We start from the raw sequence: 19,213 nt of genomic DNA, 5'->3' as shown, positions 1-19,213 counted from the left end.
CAAGTAATTCCATAGAAAGATAATATTATAAGAAATACTAATAGTTTAACATTCTAAATCCAGCATCATCATATACAAATTCACACACAACTTAAGTATTTCCAATGCTTAACACTTCGGCTTAGTATACTATAGGTTCAGCTTACTACTGGCTTAACCCCTTAAGCGGGGAGCTCTGTACACTCTGGCTCACTCCTAGGTGGGGAGGGATTTCCCTGCTTGAAGAAAATATTTAATTACTTGCTTAAAAACAATTTAAGACTAAAATAAACTGCTGAAGGACTCGTAACAGGAATATTAACTTGAATATAGTGTATTTTAGCGTTAAAAAATAATACTATTTTAATTTTCAAATACTTTATGCAAGAGCGTACTAAGTGATTTCGCACTATAATACTGAGCTCTTTTCTTCCTAATGGCAAAACTGTGGATTTCGTTTATACAGTAAATTACACCTAAATATTTTAAGCAGTTTATTAATAATGTCTGCCTGGAAAGAAACATTTTGTACATTTAAATTGTAGATTTACCAATTTTACATGTACTTAAAACATTGAGAATAGAATAAATTATAATATGACATTTTCTGTTATGCTGGTTAGCGCTTTTGTGGGATCCAGTTTATATACCTATAATCTATAACGGACACACGGAGACTATATACACTACACTACACTACACTGCACTACATGTAATATTTACAGTCTTCACAGCGTTATGTCTTGTACAGTTGTTGAGTATGATAAACATGGAAGCAGGGAGCGGGACACAGGGGCACTCTGCAGTCCGGACACATAAGATATAGATTATAGATTACGACATAAGATTGCGTCGTGCCTTTCCTTTTGGGGAGCACACACCACACACCTCTTGCTTTTGTGCTTCCTTTTGCCTGATTTAGAAGGGGAATTCATTTCAGGAAAATATTTATCTGTGAATCTCGTGGACAGATCTGGAGGATGTGCTTCTACGATTCACACAGGAAGTGCCTTATGAGGAGTTGATCCTGTATAATTGCCCAGAATTTCTTCGATAAGATGCATTCTGAACTGCAGATTAGTGTACTTTCCTCCATTCTTTCTGTGTATAATGAAGGAGTTGAACACCGTTACCGTTAGATCCAGTAAATGTCTAAATATTTTCTGGTAATATTTCTTCATTCTCTTTCTTGTAGTGCATAAGTAACAATGTATTGATCGGATAGATCGACACTCCCATGTCATCATTGTAATCGATGCATATAAGGGGTTTCTGTTTCGTCCCCCCTTTTCTATCCGAGACTGTCTTTATTTCACTGTCGTGGATACTACTCAGCATACAGACTTCCCTCTTATCCCTCCACTTGATAGCCATCAACCTTTTCCGATACGAAACGGATACTTCTCCTTTCTTCAGATTCCGCTTCATAACTTCTTTCGGGAGTTCATTTTGATTACTTCGTACAGTACTAACGGCGTCTGTATTGAATTGGTTCCAGTGGCGCCTCGTGGCTGTAAAGTATGGTGAAGAGCTATTACCCGTTCGGTTTCAAGCGACAGATTTAGGAACTTCTTTCTTTCGTTCTTTCTTAATCTGCTTACTCTCCAGGGTTGGTTTTTCCCTCGGACTCAGCGAGGGATTCCACCTCTACCGCCTCAAGGACAGTGTCCTGGAGCTTCAGACGCTGGGTCAGGGGATACAACTGGGGAGGATGACCAGTACCTCGCCCAGGCGGCCTCACCTGCTATGCTGAACAGGGGCTTGGTGGAGGATGGGAAGATTGGAAGGGATAGACAAGGAAGAGGGAAGGAAGCGGCCATGGCCTTAAGTTAGGTACCATCCCGTCGTTTGCCTGGAGGAGATGTGGGAAACCACAGAAAATCACTTCAGGGATGGCTGAGGTGGGAATCGAGCCCACCTCTACTCAGTTGATCTCCCGAGGCTGAGTGGACCCCATTCCAGCCCTCGTACCACTTTTCAAATTTCGTGGCAGAGCCGGGAATCGAACCCGGGCCTCCGGGGTGGCAGCTAATCGCACTAACCACTACACCACAGAGGTGGACAAGATTTAGGAACTACGTGTTGTTTTTGGTTGTTTTGTACTTGTATCTTGTATCTGTGACTGGCGGAGGGTCCAGCACGTGACCACAATTTATTGAATTTAATGTTTCGTCATGACCACGAAAAGCTAGTTCTTCCTTACTTAAATAGAGCACTGCAACAATTACCAACTGAAGGAAAAGCCTGTTTAAATGTACATTTTCACTGAACTGTACAGTTACAGTTACAGTGGCATTTTCCTTCAGGGCATCAGAGATCGTATTTTGGTTTGTTTCCAATGTCTTGAAATCTAGCTGCCGTATTTTATATTCTGCAGAGTCTGAGTGCTTATGTAAAGAACGTATTATGTTCAAAAGGGTTGAAAATCCTTCTTTATTCCAAACGTTATTTTTATTGATAAAAGGCAAGCAGGCCCAACAAAACAACTTCTGTAGAGCTGGAGAGGAGCACAGCCATGGTAATTCCTTAAACCACGATCGTTTGAAACTAAGATTGTAAGATTTAGCGGAATGTTTCACTTCTTTTGTAGCACAAATTTGTAGTGATTCAGTAGGGCGATCAAAACGTAGAACTTCATTCTGATCTTCGTTTCTCCAACGTGAAAAGGGTGTTTATAATAAAATGCACACTATGTCATAAATAGGATACATATTTAAATAAAACAGCACAACACTATGAATGAACCACGATGCGAAAGTACTCTTCCTTCACACAGGATGACGCAGGGAAGACGAAACATTCCGCTCTTCCGACAACTTCACTAGCACTTTCCGGTATGTGGAAAGTAGTTAAATTGAAATAATAAATATGGTAGTTCAACCTATTCAATACAAGTAAATAAGAGATGTGGAGATTACATTCTTATTTAATTAAAAGTGGAAATGGTACCGGTTTCGACCCCAGTCTGGGTCATCATCAGCCGATTATAACCCGAATAACAATGCATAAGTAAGCAAGACATTAACGGTCAAGTCCACACAATATAAGTTGAAGAGGCGATATAAAAATGACGAGGGTAGGCACTGTAAAATTCGGACGAAGTGGAATGTACGTCGCTTAAAAGAAGTAATGCGTAATCTTCCACGCAAGTGAGGAAGAGGGAGACAGGCGGAGCAAGCGAGACAGGTGTGGGGAAAGTGAGTGACAGTGCTATTGCTCCAAATCGAGGAGTGGGGGTCTGCACTATGGTCAACCAAGCGAAGTCGTCTTTTGCACAGTGCATGCACCCTGAGAGGCCCTGCTTTAACAGAAACTGTTCTGGGGCTATCTAAAATGAACATCACCATTTTATAAATGTATGTATGTATGTATGTATGTATGTATGTATGTATGTATGTATGTATGTATGTATGTATGTTCAATCCGTCAGCGATGCCGCTGGTGGGATCCTCAACAGCTCTGCCATCAGCTGTCATAGATGGCCTAGGCATCACTGAAGAGGCGTACTAGGGAAATGAGGAGTGATGTAGTTTCCCGTTGCTTTCCTCACCGAGCCAGAGTTGCTGTTACATATCAGTCTGGCAAGTACACTGAAATGCATACACCAACCGACCCTATGAGCAACATTTCCACACCATTCATAGCAGGGACTGGCTGCATAAGGATTGGCATTACTAGCATCACTCATACCTCAGTCACCTTCATATTGTCAAAGCCAAGGACAAGACAGAGACAGATCTATGAAAGTAACAAAATTGCTCTAGCCTATACCAGAACACATAGTGTGCACTGTAAACACTAGGTCCTACCAGCAAAGACAGGATTTTATAAATACATTATCACAATTATGTAATATTATTTGCCTGTAAAATAGCTTTATTCATGTCCTACATTCTGTTTCATAATAATTCTGCAAATTTATTTAATATAGTGTGTCCTTTAACATTTGTCACTTTAGGTTAAGGGTAACACATTATACATTACAGTAAAACCTCGTTAAGATGTTTCTGCAGGGGACAAGGAAAAAGAACATTTTAAGCGAGAAAACATACTCCTGAATACACAAATAAAATCTATCCAACAGGATATGGAAACACTAATAATTTTTCTTCCGACATAATGGGATTTTGTTGATATAGATGTTGAGGCTACCTATGGGAATCAACATCTATATCATCTGATGGCCAAGCAGGCATCAATTTTTGGTAGTGAGACGAAGTCTTTCATAGTGCATTGGCACTGCCGGTGGCTCCAAGTAGCCTATGCAGTGGCCTCCACGGTGTACACTAGCCAACGTCTTGGTGGGTGTGCTAGGTACAAACTGATGAGCCCAACCTAGCACATGGGGGCGAAATGCTGGTAACCAGAATGAATTAGCTGGAAAATTTATAATGTCCAATAATGGACCATTTATATTGGTATTATAATGGGATTTTGCGTCGTATATCCGCAGGTACAGTGAAAACTCTAACAAGGGAACATCCACAATGGTGAAGTCGCCGATCGCGATGAAACTTAGAAAACACATCGAGGTACATGTAAAAACAATGCCAGCATCAATTTTAGGCGCCAACATTCATTAGCGCGTTAACTAACGGGCCTAAAAGTTGTGACATTTCAAGTTCCGCGCGATCAGCGATGAATACCTACTGGCCAATACTAAGCCGGCACACACACACACTTCCCGTCTGGAGACACACCCTCTGCACCGCCTTTTACCCTCCAAGTGGTTCTTCCCGGCACGTTCCCCTCCCTTCTCGCGCTTGCCGGCTGCTTGGCTGTGGAACGAAACCGGCGCTATATTTTGCTTCTTTACGTACTATAATTATTGAAATCCTTTAAATCACGTTCCGTTTCACACATAATGATAATAAATAACCTGAACGTATTTACTCATATTTTATGCAAATGTTATATTTTCATTCCTTCTAATTCCGGTGAGTTGACAATTCGTGGGTACAACCCTGAGTTAAGCACCATCGGGCGTGGACAACGTGGTATAAGGTACCGCGTCTGACCTAGGCTTAAATTATTATTTACGTCTGAAACACCTTGAAGCTGTCGGTAGTGTCATTTAGAGTGGACATACATATGAAATTTATTAAAATAAATCACCCACCTTAAAACAACGTTAAATATCCTTTTATTTAAAGAAATTACGTGCCCGGGTAGAGGATCTCAGTGAATGTAATGAGATGTTGTACCTCAGGATATCAAAATATGGTTACAGGTCCAGACCTTCTTTTCATGTCCACTCCCCTACCCCCATTTTGTGTACGCTATCAGTTGTGTCATAACGAAACAAAATCGCGAACAATAGCAATTATAAACTCCGAGTTAGAAACTGCTGGTATTTCCCGTATTACGTACTCTGGTATAAGGAATCTAGATAGAATGTTTTTATTTGTGCTTGTATTGAATGATGTATTTATGTTTTGCAGTGAAAGGCACAACACATTTCAATTGCAGCCATGGTTGTCGAACATAAATCAATTAAATGCATAGACAACTTTGATATGAGTATGACATGGAATGATTGACGTAATAAGCAACGTCTTTAAAAAGAAATAAAGATGAGCATTTATATATGCAGTAGATATACCGTAATCACAGGCAGAGCTGTAGTCCTACTTACTCGTACTTTTGCGCTATAGCTGACAGAGGTCTATGCATTCAACAAGTAGCCATATTAAAGTATCACACTACAGTGTTCTGAGTACAATGGCAGTTAAATACGTAAAAGTCATACGTGCCAACTTTCCCGATTTAGGCGGGAGACTCCCGATTTTCGACAGTTTTTCCCGCCTCCCGATTATTCTATTATTTCTCCCGATTTTAGCTTATTTGTTTTCAAATCCCGTTTTTTCAGCTTTTTTTTACGCCAGTGGCCGGAAGTCTTTCGCTCATTGGCCGAAATGCGCGAAATGTGCGCGAATGTGCGATGTTTTTCGACGCGTATATCGATTGTCAATCTCTCGTTCTCGCGTGCTATTTTCGTGTTCGTTCACATCAGTCTAGACGATTCTAGAGACTAATCGTTATATACGGAGTCTTTTAGTAATTTAGTGACAGGATTTCAATGATAACGACTAGTGACTTTTCTAGAGATTTTAGGAGCCATTTGGAGAAAATTCTGACTAATTTTATCTCAATATAAATAGAGAGTTTTGTCTGCACATTGCTCAGAATTAAAAAAGAATATCTCCGTACCGGCCGTGACCGCAGTAACAAGGCGAAATGCAAGTTTTAATTTTCCGTAATTTCTGTCTGTATGCATATATATCTGTATGTACATATGTACGCCCATCACGAGAAAACGGCCGAAGAGAATTTAATGAAAATCGGTATATAAAGTCCGGGAATAGGTTGCTACAATCTAGGCCATAAATAATTTTATTCACGCCGAGTGAAATGGTAGTTTAGGGGAAGGCCTAAGATGTAATTCTCAAATATTTATATTTTTTTATTGGCCCTGTTGATAAATACTATATAACTAAAGTTATATATTATTAAATTTCGTATCGTTTGTCTTACACATTTTTATCGTACCGGCTATGATAAGTGATATTCATGAATTTGGATTTTTGTTGCTAAGCCCATATAAGCGCCGAGGTACGAGAAAATGGGAGAACAGAATTTATTGAAAATCGGTATGTTATGTCGGGGAATAAGGAACTACAGTCTATGCTATACATAATTTTATTCACCCTTTTCAAAATGGTAGTTTAGGGGAAGGTGCCAGAAATTTAATTTTTGATTACCTATCTTAGTCTATCGAAAATTACTTCGTAACTAAGTAATAGAGAATACAATTTCCGATTATTTATGTCTTATTCAGTTTTAGTGTACCGACTAAAATGAAATTAAATTGTGAAAATGGTTATAAGAATGAGAAAAAAGTCTTGAAGGAACGATCGCTGGAATAATAACACAAGAGGGAGTCATGAAAGAAAGGAGGACTCACTTTACATTAGATGCTCCAATATCACAGAGTCAGAAGAAAACTAAATGTGAAGGCCTGCAGTATAGAAAGCTCATAAAATTGATCAACAATAACATTACATTGGCCATTGTTTGATGTGATGTGCTTTGTGTATTCTTCTGCCATTTATCTCCGATAGATGGGATTACTGCTGCGTACTGTTATTGAGTATAACAGCCTGCCTGAATATTTGCGGAAAGTAACAGGGAAGTTAGATCTCGCTCTTCTTTAGCATGCTATTCCTCTGGTTCATAAAATTTCTGATACTACTGGTACGTAGCACACTGGATCAGCATAGTATTCCAGCTATTCAATCCCTACTCTGGGGCAGTGATTGGAATGAGCAGTGTGCACACTTAAACGGAATAATTACACAGGAGTGTTCACGGCTGTCTGCGTCCTGGTCATTGTAGCTCTGGAACTTTGAACTGTTAGATTGACACCGTGTTATTTTGGTTAAAAGTAAGAAAATGTGCTGTTTTTCATTTTTTTGAATATTTCATATGACAGCGTTGCTTTTATTCGCAACATTCGTACTGACGTCATTGTAATGACCTATGTTGACACTTCAGTTGGGAAAACTGTAAGGACAGTCTTTCTGAGATTTCCGTAGCAAAGCACGAGTACATCAGCTAGTTATTTGATACAGATAGTATTGCGCTTCGCATAATCGCACGGAAGCTTGATGCAATATATTAATCTATGCATTTGCTAAGTAATGGCATCTAAGTGCATGACTGATTCACATGTGTGGATCATGCATTCATGCTATTTTTTGGAAATATTATCAGAGACCGATCATCTCACTCACATACTTCCTGTGAGGGAATAGAGATGTGTAATTTTTAGAATTGTAGCTTCGTATAGCAACAGTCGGGCTTTGAGACAATAAGTGTTATAAATATATCATAGTGCTGTACTGTGCTAGACGTAGAATAAGCAGTTTTGACCAATAATGTATCTCCTGATTTCTCCTGATTTTTCCTGATTTTCATATCAAAATCTCCTGATTTTTGGTTTTGTAAAGTTGGCAGGTATGGTAAAAGTGTACATGGCTATTGTATGAACTGGTACAACAACAAAAAATTACAAGGTACCACAATAAATGACTCCATATACATTACATCGGGCAAACTCCCCGTCAATAATAGTAAGCAAAAACAATTTATGGTCTATTCGACACATTACAAAATAGTGAAAAGACGACTGAAACAAAACACAATTAACAACAGGCACCATACTTTTCTCAAGGGACGTATGCTTTACAATAGTGGTGTTCCTCGTAGAAGTGTGTGACGCACAAGTCCTTTGTACACCACACACATTTGACTAAACCAGTATTCGGGCACAAAGAACATACCAAGCCAACACTGTCAAAGGAATACACTACCGGGTCTTCGAATTGTCCAGGATGATCATCAAGGTACCCACTGCGGTACCACGAGTACTTCCACATGTTTGTGAATCGAGGAGATGTCAGCTGGAAATGTAACAGTGATTGCAACTTTAAGATGGTGTTACGCTGATGCAGCACGATGCCGGTATTCATAAGTCGCAGCCCGGAATACATTCGTCTGGTGTATGTTTTCCAAATCCGAAACCCATACACGTCAAATGGCTGACAAACGGCTGTAGCACCGGCTGGAATCTTCATAACTTCAACTTCCGTGCCATGAACAAGCGCATTGTGGCTAGAGAAAGAATCTAACAATAAAATATTTTGTCCATCGGGTAAACTTGGTTTCAAGATGTCATTATACCAGCTCTGAATTTCTGCTTTGCCCATCTTTTCAGACGTGGTGCACACGACATGAATATTTTCGTGTGAAAATATTAGTTTCTTAACAAGGGAACCAAAAATGCCATTTCTTTCCTTTAAAACGATTAGCAACGGGGAGAGTAGCTCACCTTCTGCTGACATGGTAGGCATAATCGTGTAGCTATGCGTAGTAGAGGGAATTGATTGGACCACCGTGCTAATCGACTTTTCTCCTCGGTGTGCTAATGTTCTGCCGGTGTACATTTCCAAATTAAAGCCGCTTTGGTCGCTGTTAAAAACATGTGATGGGCTGTGTAACTGTATTTTTTCTTTTACGTTTTCCACAAACATTTGGGCTTTCACCATAACGTCACTTTCCCTATCAAGTTTTCTCGTTGTTGTCACGACAGTAATTTTTCGGGATGTGATCCCAAATTTCTTTTTGAAGTCGTACACCCAGCGTGAGGACACTTTAAAGTCATGGAGCCCGCGAGAGCGGGCACTTTGCATTGCCCAATGTTTGATTGTGGCGTCATGGATGGTGGACGTACGGTACTCCGCGTCATAGTTTTTCTTGCAATCCATCGCAATAAGGCCAAATTTGTCTCGGAGAGAGCCTCCTTCTTCCATAACATTTTTCCAGGCGGAGAGCTGTGACACACTATGCAAACGACGGAAGTGCTTTTGCACAGTTGTAAATTTAAGATTTTTCCGTTTTCCACTCCTCCAGAAGTTGACTGCTCTTGTTTTATACTGTAAGTCTACGGTGTCCGCCGAATTGGCACTGTCTTGGCTTTGTCCCGGTTCTGGCTCGCTATATTCAATATCCTTTTCGGTTTCCTCCGACTGATCAGACTTGTACGTCAAACTTGTAACGTCCTCCAAATAGAGACTGTCACCTTCAAGACAGCAACCTATCCCCGACCCGGCCGGGAATCGAACCCGGGACCCTCTGAACCGAAGGCCAGTACGCTGACCGTTCAGCCAGCGAGTCGGACAGAGTTATCGGTTTCAACATATCATAAACCTACAATTTCACATGCAGCGCAAAAGACCACGCTTCAATCTACGTTATTACGGCCTATGTCCGCAGTGTGACATCTCCCCGTGAGCGTCAAAACCTATTTGACAATAGTTGACTGCTTAACACTCACCCTCAATCGCGTCATAAAGCTGCAGCTCCCGAAAGTTCAGCGGACCTTCTTCACCGTGACTTCCGTGTTTTGCTTGAAGATGCAAAAATAATTTTTCACACGCGCAGTGATATTGCCCTTAAGGACTCATCGCAAACGTTTTCGTAAATATTTCATAAAATGTAAACTGCCTATGCAGTGTGGAAATTCCAAGGGAGAGCTATGAGGAAGGCTGATAGCGTACGCAGTGTAGCACAGGTTCTGTTCGACAGCTAAGCAGACGGCAGCGCGGGGAGAGGGAAACGAGTGGTGCTGAACCAGGCGGGGCGGAGGGGAGGAGAAGCAGAGGTGTGGCACAAAGCAGTGTTCCGGCTAAGCATTGGTCAGGAGGAATTCATCGCTGTTCGCGCGGAACTTGAAATGTCGCAACTTTTAGGCCCCTTAGTTAATGCGCTAATGAATGTTGGCGCCTAAAATTGATGCTGGCATTGTTTTTACATGTACCTCGATGTGTTTTCTAAGTTTCATCGTGATCGGCGACTTCACCATTGTGGATGTTCCCTTGTAACAGAAGAGAGTGTGAAAAACACGAGAGAACAAATATGAAAACTTATTCCGCTGTGGCTTATAAAGTAATAGTGCACTTAAAAGTGTTAAAAACACCAAACAACAAATATGAAAGCATTTAAACCTTTCGCACTGGTATGGCGAGAAAGCTCACGGCGCCGATACATTGGCTCTGTCCTATTTAGGGATTTTGGTCATTTGCGTGGCTGTTAAATGGTAACATTTGATCGTGACAGTAACTTAAAGCGATGAATTTGTGTTTTACTCTACAGATATATCCACCAGCCCTACAAAATATTTTTATTTTCGACATTTGAAATCTGTTGACCATGAAAGTTTATGTTGTGGTTATTCAAAGTTGTTATTGTGAGGATGTGTTTTGGTTGGCTTATGAATACAACAATTCGATCTTGCTATCAGTTTAGGGTTTCTTTCGTTTCTTTGGTATATCGTGTGTTCACTGTACTTTGCAAACTATAATTTTACTCCTCAATACTCCGTTGTTGCACGTGCTTGCGCCATGTTTTTATCATAATGGCTAGGCCATATTCAAGGCCGAATGAGGCCGATATCCTTGAATTTTTAGATGATTTAGACTAATAAAGTCCTTCTTTTGCTGAAAGTGATACCCGTTATTTGGGATGTGGCACAGTCACACATGCTCACCTTGCATCAGACCGCGAGGACCTAACATCGATGACAGTTACGTGTACAGTGAATAACTTTGTGCCATACTTCATGAGTGGATTGCAGCACACACATCATATTGATATAAAATTATTCAGAATTAAATGTTATTTCTTTCAGGTTTAAGAGTAAAGAAGAAAGACGCAATAATGTCTGATCTTTCTGTCATTGAAAACCATAATTTACTTTTTAAATTTTTTTTTCAAAGTTTAATATATTTTTTTTTTGGCTTTACCAATAATAATAATACGTCCGAGGTATATTTATTTCTGAAATGCTCATAGTTTCCTGTATTAGTGTGACTTATTTTATTTTAATATGTGTTAAACTGTTTACGTGTTGATTTTTTTGTAATTTGATTGGAAAATCACAGAAATTAGTTTGAGCTTCTTTCAGCAAACCCCTACATATAGGCTGAGTGCGAAAGGGTTGGATGGGTCCCATATCAAAGTACAGTATTATTGCAGATCACAATCTTTCTAAAACAAATGTTAGTAGAAGCCTTTTATTTTAGACCAGTTGGTTATTAAACATTATTTTTCTGGGCACACACGTAGACAATGAATTGAAGGTTATATATGGCCACGTGCGACTGCAACAGAATGACTTTTCTAATTTCTGAATGGAATGCAAAATACAAGTACAAACAGGCTCATTGCTTTATTCTGCAGTTTCACTGCTAACTGGCAAGAAAAACTGAGCATTTCTGAGGCTAATGACTTGCTTCTCAAAGGTGCAATTTATCCTGTGAAGTTCAAGAATTCAAGGCCTTTTCCTGTTATCACACAACTGCAGTGAGGGCTCTTACCCGAGTTGGAAATCACGTTCCTTCCACAGGGTTGACAAATAACATTTTCAGAGCTAGGAAAAATGTTATCGTACTAAGCGGTAATTATAAGTTAAGAACTTCATTTTCCCGTACTGAACTGAGATTCACAATTAGAATTGAGGAAAGGTTCAACCTATTCAGTACTAAGTATGTTGTATAAGATGTTTACAACATGTTGTTTATTGTTACTAGTACCGGTTTTGATGCTTAGTGGCGTCATCATCAGCTAGAAGTTACAAAGAGGGCAGGGTACGTAACATAAAACTGTGTACATAATAGATGCAATGCAAAGTACAAAATATGGTTAACAATTTTTTACATTTAGAGCTAAATGAAAGAATGGGTAAAATATGATGGAGTAATTTAACGCATAACAGGCGTTTTAGTTTAATATGGTACACAATAAAATTGGTCTGATGAATGAGAGTAAAAATCTTGGTATGTATAATAAAACGATAAGATAAAATTGATGTCCAGTCCTTCTGTTATTATCATAATTATTATATATTATTATATTATATATTATTATATATAAGTCAAGGTCCTGTGTTGTGTGCGGTTGACAAGGCCATCAAATATTTGTTTATGGCTGGTACGCCTAAAGTTGGGTGGTTGAATAATGTTGAATTTTAAATTAAAGTGGTCTCAGCTCAACATAGGCAGTGAAGCCTAAAAAGAAAGAAAGGCTAAGTTAATAAAGTGGATTGCTTGAGATAGGGTAAGGTAAATTCGCAGCCGTATGTGATGGAATATGGGACTCACCTTGCTCAACGCACTTGTGTGTTGTGAGAAGAGATGTGGACTGAACGTGAATGGGTATGAGTAAGTTGAGTGTGTGGTAGAGGGGAGGTGGGTAGGGCAGGAAAAGGAGAGGGGCGGAGGGTAAGGGAGAAAGGAGAGGAGTGGAGTGGAAGGGATGGGAAGGCAGAGGTTAAGGTGGGTCAGGGGGATGGAGTGGTGGTTATGTGCGACGTAGGAGAGTGTTGTGCAGAGCGTAAAAGATAGACTTCTTCTTTGTGGGTTTGATGCCTCTAAAGATTTTGATTGGGAAGTCGAAAAGAATGTTAGGTTTTTCTGATATTTCACTGAGGTTTAGATTGGGATTAAAGAATTGGTCTAAATGAATAAAACAGTTTTCCGTAACATCGAGCAAAGGGCCTTTGTTTATGCTCTTGTGAATTTCTAGGTCTTGTTCTATCGTACTGAAATTATGTTTTGAGTCATGGATGTGTTGGCCTATTGCCGAAAACCTATTATACTTAATGGCATTGGCGTGTTCTAGGTATCTAACTTTGAAAATTCTTACATTTTATCTTATCATCATAACCATCACATGTATTTTAATTGTCTTGCCATTTTGTCAAATCTTTTAGCTGAAGATGTTCCATAATCAGAACGAAACACGTCCTAGAGATTAAGCTGGGTTATATCATATAATTAACAAAACCATTATATAGAAATTGACAAGTTTTGGAAGGTTGGAATCTCCTTATAACTTAACCTTAGTTGTTTTGTAACTTATTCCGGCCTGTCCCATGTATGAGGAAAAGCAGTTATTGCATTTGAAATGATAAACATCTGACTTTGCATAAATGTCAGATTTGTTTATTGACTTGAAATTGTGCACTATTTCTATATTTCTATTGTTGGTTCTGTATGAAATTTGGATATTATGTTTCTTAAAGATGTTAGTTACACTGTATATGTTTTCAATGAAGGTGAAGGTGGCATATAGGGCGGGATTCGGTCTTTCTTTGGTTAATGTTGACTTTGGCCTATGTTTACATTTGTTGATAATGCATTCTATGAATGAGGTATTATATCCGTTATATTTAGCGTTGGTACGCATAGTATTCAGTTTTAATGCCCGGTCTACTATACTGTAGTAAGTGGTGCACTTATGTGTGTATGGGTGTGTGGAGTCGCTCCTGATGGTTGTCGCTGTTTGTGTTGGTTTTCTATAGATATTATATTCTAGCGAGGAAGGCAGTCTCTTAATTGTGATCTAAAAAATGTATTGAGTTATTGGACTTGGACTCCAATATGAATTTTATATTATATTAGTATCTATATTGCCGGGCTGAGTGGCTCAGACGGTTGAGGCGCTGCCCTTCTGACCCTAACTTGGCAGGTTCGATCCTGGGTCAGTCCGGTGGTATTTGAAGGTGCTCAAATACGTCAGCCTCGTGTCGGTAGATTTACTGGCACGTAAAAGAACTCCCGCGGGACTAAATTCCGGCACCTCGGCATCTCTGAAGACCTTAAAATATTAGTTAGTGGGACGTAAAGCAAATATTATTATTATTATTAGTATCTGTATTGTTTAAGTTGTTAAGGGTGGTAGTTGCATTTACTGTTCTGTCATCTAAAATAACCAGAGTGTCATCGACATATCTGGACCAAAATAGTATGTTTGAGAAGATGTTATTGTTAACTGGCCCCAAATGAGAACAATATTAACATAAATGAATTAAACTCAAATCCGACATAAAATTAAAGATAAGAAAACGAAGAAAATTAATATTCATATTCTGTACAATCAAAACCAAGTCAGGTCCAGTAAGCCAATGAGTTAATTTATACACAGAGTCAAAAACGATTGTCAGAACCAAAATAATAATAATCAGCGATGCCACACAAGAACAGAAGCAATCCCATGATAAGACAATAATGACACAGTTACGTAAAGCCCAGGGAGAGATAAGATAGAGCAACAATGACACAGTATGGAATAGGTCAAGGCAAAGATAATATAATACAACAATGTGCCGAAAAGATAACGATACCGAACGTTAGAAAACCCTCCATGAAGGAATTGCCTAAAACCCCACCAAACAATATATGTTAAATGAATAATTTCTTGAGATAATCACATTTTAAGATTAAAAACTTGAAATAAAACCAACTTAAAATTTTGTACGTCCCAGAATTTGCTTCATTATGTATAGGGACAGAAATCTGGTGCTTAATATCAAGTTCCGATTAACTGTAAGCTATAAATATAAAAGGGTTAATCCCCCGTCGACCTCAGTCGACGCAAGCAGGTTATCGGATTCTGGGGAACCTGTAACGTGTGCGGAGGGAGAGTCGGAGCTCCCCAATACCTCAAAAACATCCTCTATACGCCAGTCACATAAGATCAGACCGAAGAGAACTTTTAAATTAGGAAACATCAACATAGAGACCATGATCAGAGTGGGGAAACTGAAACAAGTCCTAGATGCAATGAGAGAACATGGAATTGGCATACTGGCTCTACAAGAAACGAGATTCAGAGATGAAGATACGATGGAATCGGAAGGATATATAATATTGAAGGGAAGACCGGGTATGAAGATGAAGCAACAGCCGTTTATGTTTGGTACGGCGTTTATAGTAGACAGAAGCTTCTTGAGTAGTATCATTGACTGAAGGAGTGTGAATGAGAGACTGTCATACTTGATGATGAAAATTGGCAATAAAACTTATACGCTTGTCAATGCACATGCCCTCACAAATGATAAGAACAAAACAGACAAGGCAGGGACAGAAAACTTCTGGAACACACTGAATAAGGTAGTAACGGAAGCAAACAAGAGAGGTGTCATGATCTTGCTGGGGTATTTCAATGCACAGCTAGGCACTGAAAGGAGATTCAAAGGCCCTGTAGGGGATTACCCTGCACACAAGAGAACAAATAAGAATGGAGAAAGGCTTGCGAACTTGTCCAAAAGACACAAGATGAGAATCATGACCACACACTATAAAGCCAAGGCGAGTAAAAAGACAACCTGGGTAAGTCCGGGCAATAGAATTGGTGAAAGGCAGATAGACCACGTAGCGATCTGAGACAAAAACCATGCAGAGATCATGAACACCAAAGTCAGGAAAAACAGCAGAATGGAGTCTGATCACTATCTCACTGAAATCAAATGTAGATGGATACCAAGCAGAACTAGGAGAAACATGAACACAAACTCACAGCAGATCGACAGAGAACTGCTGAACAAAAACCGAGATCAGTACATGAAAGAACCTGACAGTGGGGAGTAAATGGGAAAACTTAAAGGACAAGGTTAGAGAAGAATCCAAACGATTGGCCACTAATAACAAGAGAAGGAAGCACGAGTGGTGAATAGAAGAATGTGAAGAGGCGGTAGAGTACAGGAGGAAGATGTGGGTAAGGTGGCAGACTACCAAGAAGGAAGAGGACCTGTCAACATTCGAGACAGCGAAGACAATCAGGAATGCCAGAAGGAAAAGGTGGAATGAGAGGCTGGAAGAAGCTGATCATGCGTTTAAGAAAAACAAATCACAATCCTTCTTTAAGGAGATGAAGAGCAGGATAAAGGGTTATGGGGCGAGAGAACCTTGTGTGAAAGGACAAGATGGCGAGTTGAAAATAGGTGAAAAAGACGTATGCGAGGAAATGGCAAGATATTTCCAAGAGCTACTGAACACAGAAGCACCCACAGGGAGTATGACTCTACAGTACAGCAGAGACATCAACCAAGGACGAGCACCCACCAGAACAGAAGTTGTGAAGGCAATCAAGGATCTCAAGAACAACAAAGCGGCAGGTAATGATGGTATATGCGCCGAGGAGATCAAATGGGGTGGTCCTGCAATGGAAGAAAGCATGCACAGAATAATAATGGACATCTGGATAAATAAGATACCTAGTGACTGGAAAGAAGCCATAATTATACCAGTACATAAGAAAGGAGACAAAAGAATACTGGATAACTAAAGAGGTATCTCACTGCTAAACACTGGGTACAAGATACTCTTGAGATTATTGCTGAACAGAGTGGAAGCACAGCTTGAATCGACCATAGGAGAATACCAGGGTGGTTTCTGGAAAGGGAGAAACTGCGTAGAACAGATCTTTGAACTCAAGAGAATCATAGAACACAGACAAAGGAAAGGAAAGGAAAGAAAAGGACACAATAGTTACATTTGTAGACTTCGCAAAAGCCTACGACTCTATAGACAGGAACACACTACTGAACATCCTACGCGACAGAGGATTGGATTCTGCGACACATGCATTGGTGGGGGAAACATTGAAGGCTACAACCGCTAGAGTAAAATACCGGAGTATGTTGTCGGACAACTTTGAAATTATGACAGGAGTCCGACAAGGGTATGGTCTGATATAGATGTTGATTTCCATAGGGAACATGTAATATTTGTCCTGAATGAATAAATTTATAATACCAATATAATGGTCCATTATTGGACATTATAAATTTTCCAGACAACTTATGAGCCCAACTTAGCACACGAGGGCGAAACGCAGGTAACCAAGAATGAGTTAGCTGGAAAATTTATAATGTCCAATAACGGACCATTATATTGGTATTATAAGGGGATGGTCTGTCGCCAATATTATTTAACATAGTTTTGGATAAAGTGGTGAAGCAGTGGAGACAGTTGAATAGAACCATGGGAATTGAAGGTGTACAGATTGGATATAAGATCAAAAACAATGTCATAGTGGATTGCCTTGCCTTCGCAGATGATATGGTGTTGTTACATGAGAAGGAAGAAAACGCGAAGTTGGCATTAACAAATCTAGCTGAAACTGCAGTAAAGAATCTTGAGACATATATGGGGCACCAGAAAGCAAGGTGAAATCTGGGTACACAGATCAAGGCAGGAACTATATGCGAGTATAGTACCATTCTCGAGTGTGATAAGAAAGAGAAGGTTAGGATTTGTTGGACATCTCATGAGGATGGATGACCGTAGGCTGACATAGAAGGTATGGATTGCAACCTGCTTAACTGGAAATAAGTGGATGAAGGAAGTCAGAGAAGATTGGGAGACTATTGGCATAAAGGAAAAATATCCACTGATGACAGTGGAGGATAGGTCCAAATACAAAAAGCTCGTGGAAGGTCACAGATGGATTTTTTACTTTATTCGTGTCAGAAGTATCAACTTCACTTACAGATATTTAACAAAAAGCAACAAGATATCTACATTCCTACTATACAAATATACAAGTCTATTATACAATCACAGATAGAGCAACAATCTTCAAGAGCTAGATGATGCTTGCCCAGTATTGGGCGACGTCAATAGCGTTGGGGGAGGCTGCAATCAAGTCTTTCATAGTGCACATTGAAGGACATAAAACACACTGACATAGATGTTGGATCGTCCGCTGCTCTCCACAATCACAAAGTGATGAATCACTTGAGAAGCCCCACTTCCGCAAATTTACTTTTGTTCTGCCGACTTCCGTATGGAGTCTGTTAAGGGCTTTCCATACTGTCCACTTCTCCTGGTGTCCACATGGAAGACTTTCCTTCGGCTCTATCCAGTTGGAAAGGTGGTGGATTCTTTCTTTCCACATTGTGACTCTAGCATTCTCTGCTTTCCCCTCAAGGTTAACTGATGTGTGGATAAAACTTTTTCTAGATTTTAGCCTCTGTGTGGCTGGGTGGTATCCATAGAGAGGATGTGCTTCTGAAGAAGATGACTGGAACCTTTCTTTGTTAGCTGCTACCTCCCTACGAATCTCACCGGGAGCAATACCAGCTAAAAGTTGGACCTTCTCAATGGGTGTAGGTTTCAAGCATCCAGTAATGATCATGCAGCTTTCGTTTAAAGCAATGTCGACCTGCTTTGTATGAGCTGACCTGTACCAAACCGCGGAGGCATATTCTCCTGCAGAATAGCATAGAGCTAGAGCTGATGTTCTAATTGTTTGTGGTTGTGTTCCCCAACTTGTTCCTGATAACTTTCGTAGACTGTTGTTTCTGGCAGCTATCTTTTGTTTCAGGTTTTGGCAATGTTTCTTATATGTTAATGTGCGATCCAGCATAACTCCCAGGTACTTAGGTGTAAAGCAGTGTTCCAGTAAGTTCCCCTTACATAGTACTTTGAGTTTCTGAGAGGCCTGTGCATGACGCAGATGGAACGCACAAATTTGAGTCTTAGCTGGATTTGGTTTGAGTTGGTTTTTCTCATAATAGGTATCTAGCTCTTCTAATGCAGCAGTTAAAGAGATCTCTGCTTCATCACAGATGGATAGACACCAGAATCCAAATTCAGATCACGGAAACTGAGAGAAAGAGGAGGAGTGAGAGAATGAAGAGGTATTGGGAAGAAAGAAGATGTACCGAACAAGTCACTCGTGATCCTCAGGAGTCGTAACGAACCTAATAATAAAAAAATATAAAAGGGAGATATAACTTTACTAGGCTAAAATTAATTAGTAATAGTAATAATAATAATACAGTCGAACCTCCCTTCGGCGGACACCGTCGGTTCCGAAGAAATAGTCT

General features: G+C 39.8%; 1 protein-coding gene across 1 annotated transcript in view; it reads left to right on the top strand.

Annotated features, from left to right (window-relative positions):
* The window catches only part of cic (Putative transcription factor capicua), a 519,891-nt gene that overhangs the window by 162,469 nt on the left and 338,209 nt on the right, over window positions 1–19,213 (top strand). The gene's annotated exons all lie outside the window — the stretch shown is intronic.

The sequence above is a fragment of the Anabrus simplex genome, chromosome 1 (assembly GCF_040414725.1).
Source record: "Anabrus simplex isolate iqAnaSimp1 chromosome 1, ASM4041472v1, whole genome shotgun sequence".
NCBI lineage: Eukaryota > Metazoa > Arthropoda > Insecta > Orthoptera > Tettigoniidae > Anabrus > Anabrus simplex.
Note: the sequence above shows the minus strand (reverse complement) of the source record. Positions and strands in the feature narration are given on the sequence as shown.